This window comes from Protopterus annectens, chromosome 13.part0 (assembly GCF_019279795.1).
Source record: "Protopterus annectens isolate FY-2018-M chromosome 13.part0, PAN1.0, whole genome shotgun sequence".
Taxonomy (NCBI): Eukaryota; Metazoa; Chordata; order Ceratodontiformes; family Protopteridae; genus Protopterus; species Protopterus annectens.
Window position 1 is genome coordinate 634,088,921 of NC_056747.1, and position 15,423 is coordinate 634,104,343.

At 40.7% G+C, this 15,423-nt stretch overlaps 1 protein-coding gene across 2 annotated transcripts in view; it reads left to right on the top strand.

Moving 5' to 3' along the window:
- NXN (nucleoredoxin) overlaps positions 1-15,423 on the top strand; it is a 1,413,319-nt gene that overhangs the window by 884,688 nt on the left and 513,208 nt on the right. The window lies entirely within an intron of this gene.

Here is a 15,423-nt window from a genome sequence, read left to right on the forward strand (position 1 = left end):
TTTACAGTGAATACGGTACCTACACATTAGACTGCTGAATGCTTGGATATTTCATGTTATTTTCAAACACATTAGTATGATGTGCTGTTATTTTGTTTATTGCATCATTTCCCCCCTTTTTAAAACTGATGAAATGCTTACTACTCTGCTAACTGCAAATAACATTCCTACTACAAGCATATCATAAGCTAGTTCTATTTTGAAACTGTGGTTGATTTCAGAATGTGGTGAATTAGTACTACTGCTCTATCTGTGCATAATTTGATAACCTGCATTCATGTCTTTATAAAATAAAGCAGTGTGTATTGTCACAGTACAGAGATATTATGCTGCTACTTGGGGTTTAGTGATGAATGAAGGTTTGACAAAGATTTTCCCAGGATAAGGTGTATAAAATGCTTAAGCCAGCTTTCCAACCACTAGAGAGTAAGTTACAAGTTATTCACTGCTGCCACTTGCAGTCATGTGATGTACAATGTTTTCTTGCTTGAACCAGATCTTGGAAAAGTGTCCAAGTGGACAAAGGTCACAACATCAAGTCTGCTATGACAAGGAACAAATACTGGATGGATACCATGCTTATGTATCCCACATGAGAAATTCAACCATTAATCCGGCATTCTTAGGGAGGAGTCATTTCTCCTTGACAGGGTACAGATAGGGTAGCCTGTTAATCATGCAGACCGTTATATGTCGGAGTTAGTTACCGATGACAAGGGCTGGAAGTTGTGGTGGAGCATCATTTTTATATTTTATTTGGCATTTTGTTGATCTAGAAAGTACACCATTATTTTTCTGTCCTTTTTAAAAGGATGAGAAAGAGTAGTTCTAGTGAATGGTATGAATGTAGGTACTTATTAGACTTTTGATGTGTGAGACTATAAAAAGCTTAGCTGTACATACCCATGGTAGTTTTTGACCCTTAATATTTTGCATATGAATACTAAAGAGATGGGCAGAACAGGGATTTATTGGGAGATTTACATGTTCCCCTAGCCATGAGAGAGAGGTGTGCTTAACCAAGCATGAATTTGTGGTTACCCATCCATTCATCCAGATTAAGTTTGAATAGAGTTAAGAGAAGTACTTTGCTTTATGTGGAGTAAAAAACTGTTGCATAGAAGTACAATTCCCTGTGATATAAACCCATTCTTCCAGCATGTTCTGTTGATCTTGCAAAAGAGATTGATGTCCCCTTGGATGAGTGTTTCTGATACCATTAGACTTCCAGATGTGTAATAGGTCTGACAGATCAGGGTCTGTTGAAGCTATATATGCAATATAGAACTTGTCATTCAGTAGCCTGTGTGACACTGAGAAGCGGAACAAGGCTTTGAGGTGGTTTCCTTAGTTTTTATGATTTAGAACCTTGTTTTTTTAGTACGAAATAGTTGTGGTCATTTCAGTTGTGATAAGTGGTTGGAGAGTTACATACCAAAAGGGGCATTATATTCCATTTATTTATTTATTATTTATTTATTCCAGTTTGATGACTGGGGAGGTCCACTGGGGTCAGGGAGCCCGTTTTCAGTGTAGGCCTGGGGAGAAAAGTTCCAAAAACACAGTAACAATAAGCAATAAAGTATTATTACATATCTATAGTACACAGTGACAATAAGCAAAAAGTTATATTACATAGTAAAACATATTAGGGTACAGACAGAAAATGGCAACATGTATTGCATACATACATTTGTATGTTATATTCATACATACAATTGTATTAGGATTGGGACAAGTTGAAACAGATAATTAGTTGCACTGAGGAGGTAGATGATGAGAGTAAGGTTGTAAAATAACAGTTATTCATTTGACTGTAGTTATTCATTAGAATGTAGTTATAGAATGACTTTTGTAAGGGGTGAATGTAGGTGGAAAGTACATTATTTAAAAGTATGAAGATGAGACAGACAGAAAAGAGCTAGAGAAGGTGGGGTGTATACATCACCATTCAGGATAAGAAGTGTATACATCCTCATCCAGGATGAGAAGTGAGGATGATTTAGTTAATAGCATCAAAGTTTAAGAATTGCCAATAGAGAGAATCTTCCCCAGAAAGGTGAAGGAGGACAGTTGGAAAGCTATTTACAATATATACATTTAAGATAAAGAATGCTAAGTAATGTTATATTCAAAGTGAGGCTACTGTTTTAGGTGGTTAATATGGGGTAGATTAACTTGTGGTAGAGGCTTGGTGGGTTGAGTATAACTGCAGTTCCAATTTTGGGTGAAGTGGGAATGGAGCTGAGTTTTGAAGTGTTCAAGGTTTTCTGAGGTTCTTAAGTGGGAGGGAGAGAATTCCATTTTTTGTTAGGGAAAATGATAGGAGAAGTTGGCCAGTGGGACGGTTTGGTTTGTATACAGAAAGTAGATTTTGGTGGGCAGATCTTGAGTTCTGTGAGGGGTATGTTAGTAAGATGTTAGAGCTGGGCAACTGGTGGGTTTAAAAATTAATTTGTGGGCTGAAGTGAGTTGGAGGTAGATAAGGAAGTTGGGAAGTTCTAGCCACTGAAGCTGGTGGAGAGATAAACAGTGGTGGGAGGTGTATTTGGATTTAGTGGCAAATTTTGAGATTTTGTTGTAACAGATTTCTAGTTTGGATGTGATAGAGGAAGATAGGTTAGTTAGGAGAGGAGCAATATACAAGATTGATGGTAGTAAGTAGGTAGTGGCGAGTGTTTGTCTTGTAGATGGCAAGAGAAAGTGGGAGTTTCTGTACAACATATCAAGTTTTTGATGTGTTTTCTTAATATTTAGCTGAATATGAGTATCAGATCTTCGGTGTTCATCAGTAGTAACCCCAGGAAGTTTAGCAGATGAAACAACTTCTATGGATGAGTTGGTATGGCTAATTATTTTGAAAGAGTTTTTGTTGATAGTGAGGGATTTAATGGGAGTGAAAAGTAATATCTTAGATTTGTTGGCATTTAGGGAGAGGTGATTTTGAAGCATCCAGTTCTCTGTAGTTGAGAAGGCGATTTGAGTTAGTGTTTGGAGCTCTGGTAGGTTAGAAGTGGAGCAGACTAGGGTTGAGTCATCTGCGTATTGTACTATCTTAGTGTTTGGGATGGTGGCATGGAAATCATTAATGAATATATTAAAGAGCATTGGACCAAATATGGATCCTTAGGGAACCCCGGTTGGGGTGGGAACGAAGGTTGAGGTGCCAGTTTGCCACTTGACAGCCTGAGATCTGTCAGTGAGACAGCTACTGAACCAGGTTAGGGTGTTTTGAGGTATATTAAGGTTAGAGAGGTGAGGTGGGAGTTGGGAGACTGTGTCAAATGCTTTGGAGAGATCGAGGAGGACTGTAGATAAAATTTCTCCAGAGTCTCGGGTGTGGTTTACTATGTCTAGGTAAGAGAGAAGAGCAGTTATAGTACTGTGGCCAGGGCGGAAACCGTGCTGAGTAGAGGTGAACAGTTGATTATTGGTAAGGAAAGGCATGAGCTGGAGGTGGATGCATTTTTCAAGAATTTTTGAGCTTGGGGAGAGAAATGGCTATAGGTTGGAAGTTTGAAAAGTTGTTATTTTTGCCTCCTTTGTGGCGGGGTAGGATAAAGGCAGAGCGCCATAGTTTGGGTACATAGGATTCCTGAATGGATCTATTAATGAGAATGCTGATAGGGACTGCGATACCATCAGCTGCAAGTTTTAGGAATAGTGGGGGGATATAGTCAGGAGCGTTGGAACATGGCTTGAATTTGGAGAGACTTTTTTTATGTAAGCAGTGGATATGGGTTTGAGTTGAAATGAAGGAGGATTGCTGGGGATGGGAAGTTTGGTAGAGGTTAGGGAGGAGGCTTTGAGGGTGGTGGAGGGGTTGTTATTTGGGAAGGTCTTGGTGAGTTCTGCTGTAGAGTTCATAAAGAAGGAATTGAATAGAGTAGCTCTTTCTAGATCTGTATTGCTGCTGTCTGGGCAAGGGTTTTGTTTGGTACCTGGGTTTAGAAGAGAGTTGATGGAGTTCCAAAATTATTTGGGGTTTTTGGAATGGTTAGCCTGGAGTTTGATATAGTAGGATTTTTTTGTCTTTTATAATTTGTTTTTTGGCTAGGTTGCAGAGTTGCCTATATTTCAGAAGGGAGTCAGGGTCTTTATTGTTGTGATAAAGTTTCCAGGCCTTGTCTCTTTGTTGCATAAGAGTTTTAGTTTCTTTAGTTAGCCATGGGGCAAAGTTGGGTTTTATACGTTTTGTTGTAGGTGGGGCTTGGGAGTTCAGGGTATTTAAGAAGGTAGAGTTAAAGAAGTCTACAGCATTATCTAGAGGAAGAGTTTTTTTAGGCTGTCCCAGTTTGTGAGTTTGAGGGAGTAGGAAAAAGTTGTGGGGTTAAAGTTAGTGAGGTTTCGAGTATGGGTGTATTGGTGAAGGTGAGGAGTGGAGGGGGTTTCTCTATAGATGAAGGCTGGTAAATGGTCACTCATGGAGTTTAAGGTGCCTGAGTGTGAGATTTTATTTGCGTGGGAGGCAAGCATCCAGTCAAGAGTGGTCCCTGGGGGATTCTTTTTGTTGGGTCTGGTGATGTCACATATAAGTTGTGTGAAGTTAAATAGATTGATAGAAATGGAGGGAGTTTTGGAATTGATTTTGTTCCAGTCAATGTTCACATCCCCTAAAATGTATGTCTCAAGTGTAATATTGGTTGTGGCCCATAGAAGTATTTCTTCAAATGTATTGCTGTTGTTTCCAGGGGGAATGTAGAGGGCCATAACACAAATGTTTTTATGGTAATTCATTTTGAGTATTCCTATGACTAGGCCAGCGTTATTGAACTGAGGAATGGGGTTTGAGTAGGGAGTGATGGAGAGTAGACTAGAGTAAATTAAGGCTATTCCTCCTCCTTTCTTATTTTGGCGGTCTTGTCTGATTGCTTGGAATCCAGGGGGTAGGATTTCAGAGTCAGCAATGTGGGGTTTTAGCCAGGTCTCAGAGACTGCAGCTACATCAGGTAGAGTATGGTTTAGCCAAGCCTGGAAGTGGGATATTTTATTTCTCAAACTCTGGGTGTTAATGGTAAGTAGTTTGAGATATTTAGGCTTGGTGGTATGGGTAGTGATTGGAGGAGTGTCGTTGGTCCTAGTCTTTGGTCCGGGGTTGGGGTACATGTCTCCTGATAAAAAGAGGTTGGCAAAGGAAGATGCGAGCAGGAGCTTGGGTTTGCTACTTGAGTTATGTGGGAAAGCAGTATTGCTTTAGGTGTGTTGTGCTTCAATGAGGAGGATGTGATCTTACGTTTGTAGTAGTGGAGTGGATTTGGTTGAACAAGAGAGGAGGATATGGTGTGAAAGTGGGAGGGTGTAGGGATAGGAAGGGAGTTGGTTGAGGAGGTGGGTGGTAGGAAAGAAGGGGGGAGTTTGGAGGTGGGATAAGAGGTAGCATGGATCAGAGTGATTAGAAAAAGTAAGAAGATTGAGTGGCAGGGAAGGGTTACAGAAAGTGGAGAGAGCATGGTAAATTGAGGAGGTGGGAATAAGCAGTTTGGTGTCAATGGTAAGTGTGAGAGAAGGAGTGAGGGGTGTGGAAAAGTGTAGGGGGTATAATGGATAGGTAGGTTAATTGGTGGAGGATGGGAGGGAGAGTGGTTGATGAGAAGAGTGTGGGATTGGGTGAGAGATAATGGGGTGGAGAATAGATGTGGGAATAAAGGTAGGAGTAGTGGGGCGGGTGGGAATTGGATCAGTGAAGCAGAGAGCAGAGCTCAAGGTGAGGGGGCTGAGTAAAGTGGTATGATTTCTTCCCTGGACCTGGATAGAATACCTTTAGATATAAGCTGTGCAATGAAAAATGACTCCCTTACAACAATGGATATGTGATGATAAAAAGGACAATTCATTGTTGACCTAGGTTGTCAGATCTCTAACTATGGGATCAATATTCAGGGGTGTGTGGTTAATGAGATAGCTACAAGGGGAGTCATGCTTACCAAAGGATATGATTATGCACTTCCTGCTACTTAGTTTTAGTTCATGGTTTTGACATCGGCATTTGTTAGGGACAGGCCCTCTTGGAGGATTTGTGTGTCCATTGGGGAGTTTATGATGGCACCAAGTTTGCAATGAAACTGGTGTCCGAAGAAATTTGCTTTGGGGACCAAGGGAAAGCTTTGCTGTTTGTCAGTGTTACGGGCTTTTAATAATTCACCTGATCTAGTAATAGAGCAAGTAGGGGAAACCTTAGTTGAATGTCTGAAGAACAGCACTCTGTCACACTGCACTGCAGTGTTACAGATTCCATGTCCCTGGTGCAAGCAGAGCACCAACAACCTCCTGATCTTATGCCATCAAGAGTGCATATGCAACCTGCTGGGCAGCTTAGTAAATGAAATTAAAATTAGAAAATGAATTTAAAAATATTCTGCTTGGACATTTAAAAAGCTTATATACTATAGACAGACTGTGGCCCTAGGAGTAAGTATGCTGGTTCATTGTATACAAGGTAAGGCAACAAATAAATAAATTAGAATAAAAAATGAGCTTTGTCGATAGTCATTCTCCTTGGAATACATTTTACACCTTGTCCATCTGCTTCAGCTGACCTTGTGAAAGTTCTGGAATTTCCAGTGCTCATGCACTTTTTAAGACCACAGTGACACACACAGAAGGTGTGGTCTGTACTCTTGTGGGAGGAGAGGGTAGATTCTGCCCTTCTGAGTTGGGAGTTTCTGATTAAAGGCTTATTGTGCCTGCTTATTTGAATGGTTTCTTTCTGAAATTGGTACATCTTGTTTGCTGTAGCATAGACTAAATTCAGACCTTCTGAATCTAGCTTTGGTTGTATAACTTGAGCACTAATCCAGACCATCTTTTTTTGGAGAAGGTTCCCCTGCACACTAGTGGCAGGAGTTTGCAGTTAGAACTTGTGTGATTGAAGACTGCTGGAACGGGGCACAGTTTTTAGCTTTTTATTGGTTAATTGGTTAATTTGTTTAAATCAGTTTGCTCATTTGCTACTGTTTATATATATATATATATATATATATATATATATATATATATATATATATATATATATATATATATAAGAATACACTTTATGCATCACGTCTTACCTAGGTTCAAACTATTCCTGGCGCCATAAAGTCTGCTTTTTAAATTTACCCTTAAAACTAGCAAGTTTTTTTAGTTTTAGCACTCAAATCTGTTTCTTTGACCTCAGCACTTGTTCAGAACTCATTGTAAGCACTAAATAAGCTACAAATTACTAAAGCACTCAACTTTCCTCACTTGTCTAGAAGAAAACAATTTTTAGTACTTAATAAATAAGCACCTATACAGGCATGTCTAAGGGTCAGCTCCCAGTGTTTTCTCCTGTCTACCTGATGAATCTAGCCATCTTGGGGCAATGCAGCAATTGGCTCATGTACACAGACAACCCTCTCCTCCTACCACCCAACACTACAACCTGTGAGAGATGCACTTATATAACCAAACTGGAAGCAAATCTCTCTTCACCCAAGACTGGACTAGACAGTCAGAAGGAGAAGGTAAACACTTGCACCACACCGCACTCATCACATAGTCACTCAAAACCTACACCACCAAAACAGACACGCACAAACGCAAAACACACACCTACATTTGCAGAGGCTGTCAATTGAAATCTGCTGAAGCAGCAGAGACCTCAAACATCAGAGACCTCCAAAGCAGAAATACAAACAACCTCCACCCTCCCCCAACACAACCCAAATGACACACAGCCCACAAACTCAAGTGTGCCACTCAACCACAGCCCATAAGGCATAACAGCGTACCCAGCACTCTAGTCATAGGTGACGCTGTAGTCAGGCACACTGATGTTCCACTCACCAGGCTACTCAAGGAGAAAGTTACTGTCAGCTGCCTGTTGGGTGCCAGGATCCGCCACATAATGCACGTACTCAGGTCACTCCATAACAAGTACAAATATGACTCTTTCATTGTCCATGTTGGTGTGAATGACCTGAGACGTACCTCCCTGGACTACATGAAAAAAAGACATGGAGGAGCTCTCCGATCTTGCAGCCCAGGCAGGTATGACCCTAGCCCTGAGTAATATCCTGCCATCACCCAGAATGATACCACAGTACAAGGACAAAATGATTGACTTCAACAATTGGCTAAGCTTCTGGTGTCATTCTAAGGGGATCCAGTATCTTTCTGCCTGGGATGACATGATCAACAGACCACGATGCTGTGCCAGAGATGGCCTGCACCTGTCGCCCTTGGGATTCCGGATACTGGCTAAGGCTCTTGCCACCCCTATAGTGCCTTTTTTAGGCAAGGTTCAAATGACAAATTCACCGCAGTAACAGGTACAAGCAAGCAAAATATGAGGGTAATGCTACTCAATTCTAGAAGTCTAAACCTCAAAATGCATTCACTCGAGGCACTCCTTAAAATGGAGAACATCGACATCTGTGCAGTGACAGAGACCTGGTTCAAGGCTCCAGAGAGCACCCCTGCATTACCAGGCTATAATTCGTACCACACCTTTCGGCCACCTAACATGGACCGAAACACTAAAGGCAGAGGTGTGTCCATATTCATTAAGGATATCCACACCACCAGGCTAGTTGCTCAGCATAATGCATCCGAGATTATCCAAGTGCAGCTAACTCTGGGCAAGACCGCAATCCAAATTGTAACTTGCTACAGATTCCCCACCATGCCCCAGGATTCCCACTCCTCATTTCTTGATACACTGGAAAATATTAGGGTACAACCAAACACCCTCATAATGGACGATTTCAACTACCCCACCATTAACTAACTGGGAAAACTACTCATATACCAACTCTTGTGCAACTGTTTCTAGAATTCAACTTATCTGCACTCCCACCAGGGGCAGCAATATCCTAGACCTGGTCATTACCAACATGGATGAATGGAGAGGTCAATTCCTCGTTGGTCAGATCCAACCACAAGCTAATCACCCTAGACATCCACATCCCCCCCCCCCCCAATTAGGGAAAACATCGTAAAAAATTTCAAAAGCCAACTTCACGCTTCTTAAGACAGAAGTGGCAAACTTCACGACACCCATGCAGATGAACAACAGAGATACGACTGCTGAATCCTGTGCAAATGCACTTTATAAGCACTTATACGAGTGTATGGATCGTGCTATCCCTAACAGAACCAAGATGCTGTCCTCCAAAAAAGGAAGCTAATCTGGTGGTCCCCTGCCATAAACAAACTCTACAACAAAAGAAAGAAACTGTTGCAAAAGAGTAAAATCACATGATTAGAGGAACTCCCTGGTCTGCCTCAGTAAGAAGCTGAGATCCCTCATAAAATCCTCCAAAACTAGTTAAGAAAACAAAATCGCCACTGATTCTAAGGACAACCACAATGCATTCTATAGCTATGTCAAGAATCTCAATGGCAGCACTCATATCTGCTCTGAGTTACAGCACAATGGTACTAAATATACAGAACCAACTGATATTGCCAACATCCTGGCTGATAGGTTCAGTGCTAAGTTTACCCCTCTCTCACCCCCTAAAGAGCCCATCTCTATACCAGAAGAATGCAAGTTCCTGTAATCACGGTTGCACATGTGAAAACCACACTCTCCAAAGCCAAGAACACAGCATCCGTGGGACCTGACAACATCGCAGGCTGCGTTCTACATGAGCTACAGAATAAACTGGCACCCCACCTAAGCACCACGTTCAATCATAGCCTCACCTTAGGCTTTGTGCCCACTGAATGGCACACAGCGACAGTTATCCCACTCCACAAAGGGGGAGCCACCACAGACCCCAGGAACTGCTGCCCCATTAGCCTAACGAGTCTGGTCTGCAAGGCCATGGAACATATCATCATGGAACTTATAAACTAAGACATTGATAATCTCCAATCTCTGTACCCCACTCAGTTCGGGTTTGTAAAAGGCAGATCATGTCTCCTAAACCTGATAGACTTCTTTGAACCAGTCACCAAAACCATAGACGAGGGTAAGGTGGTTCACACACCCTGTCTAGATTTCGCCAAGGCTTTTGACACCATCCCCCACTCTGGAATTCCAGATAAACTCACTAAACTAGGTATAAATCCCTATATCACAAGATGGGTTGCCAACTGGCTCACTGTCAGAACCCACACTGTGAAAGTAGCAGACTCCAAATCCGACTTCAGACCAGTGGAGTATCACAGGGTTCAGTCCTGGGTCCTCTCCTGTTTGGTATCTACTTTTCTGAAGTACAGGCTAACACAGAAGGTCTTTGGCAAATGAAGTTCACAGATGACTGCAAACTAGGAGCCATAATCGAAACTCCTAACGATGTGGACATCCTACAAAAGGGCCTCACTGAGACAGGTGCCTAGTGTCAAAGCCATGGTCTCAAGCTCAATGCCAAAAAGTGCATTGTCATCCCCTTTTGGTAAAAACTCTGTACCCATGAGCTACCACATAAGTTGTAGTCTACTTAACACCGAAAGTGTGATAAGAGACCTTGGGACACAGGTGGACTGTAGTCTCTCCTTTGATAATCACATCGCCACAGTAGTCAGGAAATCCTTCTACATGGCACACACCATCACAAAAGGGTTCTCATCCAGGAAAAAAGAGGTAATTGTTCCCCTCTACTCGTCACTCATTAGACCCATTTTAGATTACACCCGCCCCTTTTGGTATGTACCTCACAAGACATCTACCATAACTGGAAAGGCTGCAGAAATACTTCACAAAGAGGATTACCAGCCACAAACAGATGCCCTACGCAGACCGTCTAAAAAAAACTCCAGCTTTACTCTGTCGCATATCATCTACTCAGAGGCGATCTCTGCCTAACATGTAAGTCTATGTGAAACCCAGAGCTGTTGGACATGCTCCACTTAAAGAAATCCCAATCCCTCCGAGCTACACGCTCTAGAGACCTAAACCTTGTCACCACAATAAACAGAACATGCTGGAGGGATAGATTCCTGTCCCAGAAACTTCCCATACTCTGGAACAAACTACCTATCTATATCAGACAAAGCTCCTCATTAGCACTCTTCAAGAAAAATCTTGATGATGGATGGGAGGTATGAAATTCACCCCGGGGATCACCTCTGGGGCTCTGCTCGACAGGGGCATAGGAAAATAATTTTCTTGGGTGGCGAAAGCCAGGGTACTTTTTTGGCTAGGCTTATATAGGCCCTAGGGCCAATAGCCTAGTATCTACCTATGAAATAGGGAATTCTGTACAATGAATTTAATGAGAAAATGTTATTTTAGGTGACTGTTGCCCCCTTGCCTGCTGACCTTCAAACCCCCCCCCCCCCAAGTCATTCGTCTTGGGAGATTTTATTTGGTTGGAGTTGAGGCGAGAACTCTGTTGGGGGTGGGGGGGGGGGCATCATTCAGCGATGAGGGTATTTTGGGCTGTTGCTGGCATCCAGACAATGAGAACATTTAAATAATCTTAACTCCTCAGGAGGATGGATGAGCAATTTGAATAACAGAGGAGGCTCACAATGCCTTCTGCATGTGGGTACACACCTTCACACACCCATTATGAAGGCTGCCACCCATAAATGGCTTGATGAGCCTAACACTCACCCTCAGTCCCTCCTTCAGGTAGACTTATGCAGTATTCAGGAATGTGCATGCCATTCCTACCCTTCCAGAGGTATCAAGCAGCTGAGCAGCTAATTAAACTCTGGTCACCTGGGCCATTGTCAGGGCTTTATCTCTATATGCTACTGACTTTTTTTTTTCTTGAAAAATTAATGAATAGTTATCAGAATCTGTTGAATGGCAGAATAATAGCATATGTTTACCATCTAAAGGGAATATGACAAAAGCATTGTACAGGTTGTGACGTGTGTGTGTGTGTGTGTGTGTGTGTGTGTGTGTGTGTGTGTGTGTGTGTGTGTGTGTGTGTGTGTGTGTGTGTGTGTGTGTGTGTGTGTGTGAATATATGTATGTATGTATGTGTATATATATATATATATATATATATATATATATATATATATATAGACACATATACAGATGTAAACATATCGATATATACATACATATATATATATATGTATGTATGTATGTATGTACAATATATATGTATGTATGTATGTACAATATATATATATGTATGTATGTATGTATGTGTGTATATATATATATATATATATATATATATATATAAGCAAATAAGTTGCTGAGTTTTATGTTGGCTTTGCTCATTGTAATGCTCGAGGTGCAAGTTTTCAAAATGAATTGGGCCAGTTAGGGCTTTATAGTGCAAGCACAGGTGTATGATGCAGGGAACAGGGACCGTTCCTATAAATCCATCACAATAGTTCATGTTTTACAGCCAATCTGTTTTCTTCATTAAGAATTTGTGAACTTTCTTGGGGTTTTACTGCAGTTCAAAGACTTGCTTTTTGAATCACTGCAGGTGGTGCTTACATCACCAAGATATGTCTTTTTCGTGTTCATTCTTAAAATATACTCACTGGCTCTTGCTAAGAATTTTTTTCTGTGTGCTGATTCCATTTAACTTTTAGCCCTTGTGATGTCAGTGTAGGCATAACATGGAGATATATTCCTATGTTTTAATGACTATACCACCAAGCATGCTTAGAGACATGCCCATAAACTCTAGAAAGCAATTCCTACACTCCTCCTATAGTGACATCACCAATAAATATATTTGGACCATTGTTTAATAAAAAAGTTTGAAAGTTTTTATTAAAATAAAATGTCCCAAATACATAAAGAATGCCATAAGAAAAAAACTGGTACTTTGCCATATGCCTGTGTGCGTGTATGTACTGTAGAAAACACTTTAATCCAGATCATATGGCTTTTCTTGGGATGCAGAATATGGTACTCTGTCCTCATGTTGTCCTAATCAGGTGGCATGTATATAGGGGTAAAATGACTTCACATGATCTGCGCTTGTGATGCGCTACAGATTAAACCTTTCTGACTCTGAAAGCAACACACTGATCAAAGCTTTGTTTATGTGTAGTAATTCCTAGATTCTTTCTTTAGCACCTCTCCATTGGTTTTGTAATTAATGTATGTGCATCTTTTCCCCAAAATATATGATATTACCTTAGTGGAGGTGGTGATGAGGTTTGTTTTTGCATTCTTAGGGGAGATAATCCCATTCCCTAGTTTGTAGTCGTCTGCATGTTTAGCTGACCATAATTTTGTACCCGTAGTTGTAACTGAAAAAAATGAACCAGGGCAGAATAAGTTACATCATCAAACCTCAAGGTACTCCACTAGACACCTCAGTAAGTTTAGGCTGGTAAATTGCTGTCCTTGTCTTCTGTGCTGTCTTATTTATCCACTTAGCGAAACATATTACTGTTAATTTTGAGGTGGATGAACAGCTTTATCTTTGTAGGGGCAGTGCTGGCTATTTAGTTCCCGCATCCAGTGCCAGTGTTAGGCAGGGGAGGTCTTCCCTTAACAAAACAATATTTTTCTGAGTTTGTCAGTATAAGGACACCACTGTCCACCTGGATAAGTTCATTTATTATCCACTTCATGCATCTGTACAGAATATAATTGAGGCCAATTGGTATGTACTTGTTAGGGTCTGATGTGGTTAGTTCCTCTTCATGGACAGGGGACTACTATAGTCAGTAGACTCCTTGAACATGTTTGGTTATAGAATTTTTTTTTTTTTTGCAAAATTGCATTTGGACTTTGAATGCTGCCAGTTGATATGCCTTTTTTTTTTTTTTTTTGCTATTAATGACATTTTCTTAATGTTTGGAAAGATTGTTGCATGTAGTGGACATAGTATTTTGTAGGTTTTGGTTTAGAAGTGTTGCAGAATTTGTCCACCAGGATATCTGCAGTTAGTTGTGGCTCATGCATTAATTAACAAATTAATCGAAAGTCTAAGCTATTCATTTTTTTCTTTTTGCTTTCTTATGTGGTTAAGAATGTCCTGCTGTTACAGTCTATTTTAAATGTTAGTGTAGTTTCATAGTCCAGTATGACTGATTTGATCATTTTAATAAGATCTGTATTCTGTGTAAATGAGATTGCTTTACTCAGGGTTCTTTTTGAAAGCAGCATAATACAGTTTTCCTCATTATATAATTTATTAATCTTATAGTTCATTATTATTATTCATATTGCCACTATATTTAAGTCTCATAGTGTGTGTATTTTTGGATGCACTGTTTAATAGCATTGCTAATATTTTTATGTGGCCTCTGCTGTAATGTGTGTATCATTAATCATTTGCTTTCAGTCTGTATTAGCGAAAAAGAGTGTGTATTTCATTTTCCTATGTAGTTACCTTTAGCGTAGAATGGGAGTAAGATTTTATCTGCTGTGTAGGTACCAATAAACAGGTTAAATATCATCATATTATGGTTAGCCAAACGCTAGGGAAAGAGTCACTAAGAAGCTAAATTTGTTGTTATACTGTGAAGTGCGTTATTAGACTTACTCCAGCTCTGTAACATAGAAGGAGCTCTGAGTATAGCTCAAATGATCCAAGATGGATTAATGACAAAACTCTCAACTTCTTAATGCAAGACATCTGCACAAATCCATAAATAAAGGGGGGAACAAAGACCCAAAAATGGGAACAATTTTTAAGAATTGCACTTATAAATGTAGAAAGTTGATAACCTAGCAGGTTTTGCATTAGCATTAATTTTCTGAAAGGTATGAAGTCAGAAACTCAAATGTCGGCCATTACTTTCTGACTTAAAACCTCTGTGATTTCCAGAAAACCAACAGTTTTATGAGAAGCAGACAAAAATATGATGCAAAAATCTGGACATTCTGTAAAAATCAGGACTATTGAGAGGTATGATTAATGATCCAGTTGCTGCTATACTTTGAAGTATGTTGTTATCTTTGTTCCAGCACTGTGGCATGTCAGGATAAAGCTCTGAGTATAGCCAGAATGGCCAGGGATGGATTAATGATCCAGTTATTCGTGTACTGTTTGTTGTTGTCCTTATTCTAGCTCTGTGACATGGAGGAATAGTATATCTCACATGACCCCAGGCTGCATTGACGATCCTGTAGGGAGAATGAGAGTAAGCAGCTGATGTTTGCTCACTCATTCTAGGGTGAGAAGTGAGTGACTCCACTGCTGGACTGTTACCCTGAAAGTGCACAATGTGCAGTCAGTCCAGCAAGCAATGTGCAATCACTGTAGTTGAGTTTGGCATGGTTATGGAAGCACTCATGAATCACTGACGAGTCACCACCGATCCCATCCCTGTGGTGTGCATGTCAGATGTCAGGCCATAAGACACAGAGGTTCCACAAGGATGAATGCTTCTCTTCCAACTGGCTTTTACCCCTGCCTTCACCACAGTAGCCATGGGCATTGGGAAATGAATCATCAGATTGATCAGCAGGATGGGTGGGGGGGTTGGTGATCAGCAAGGAACACTGGCAAGAAAATGATATAGTATGTCACTTCCCACAGCTGAACTGTGGACAGTTTGCTTTAAGTGATTTTG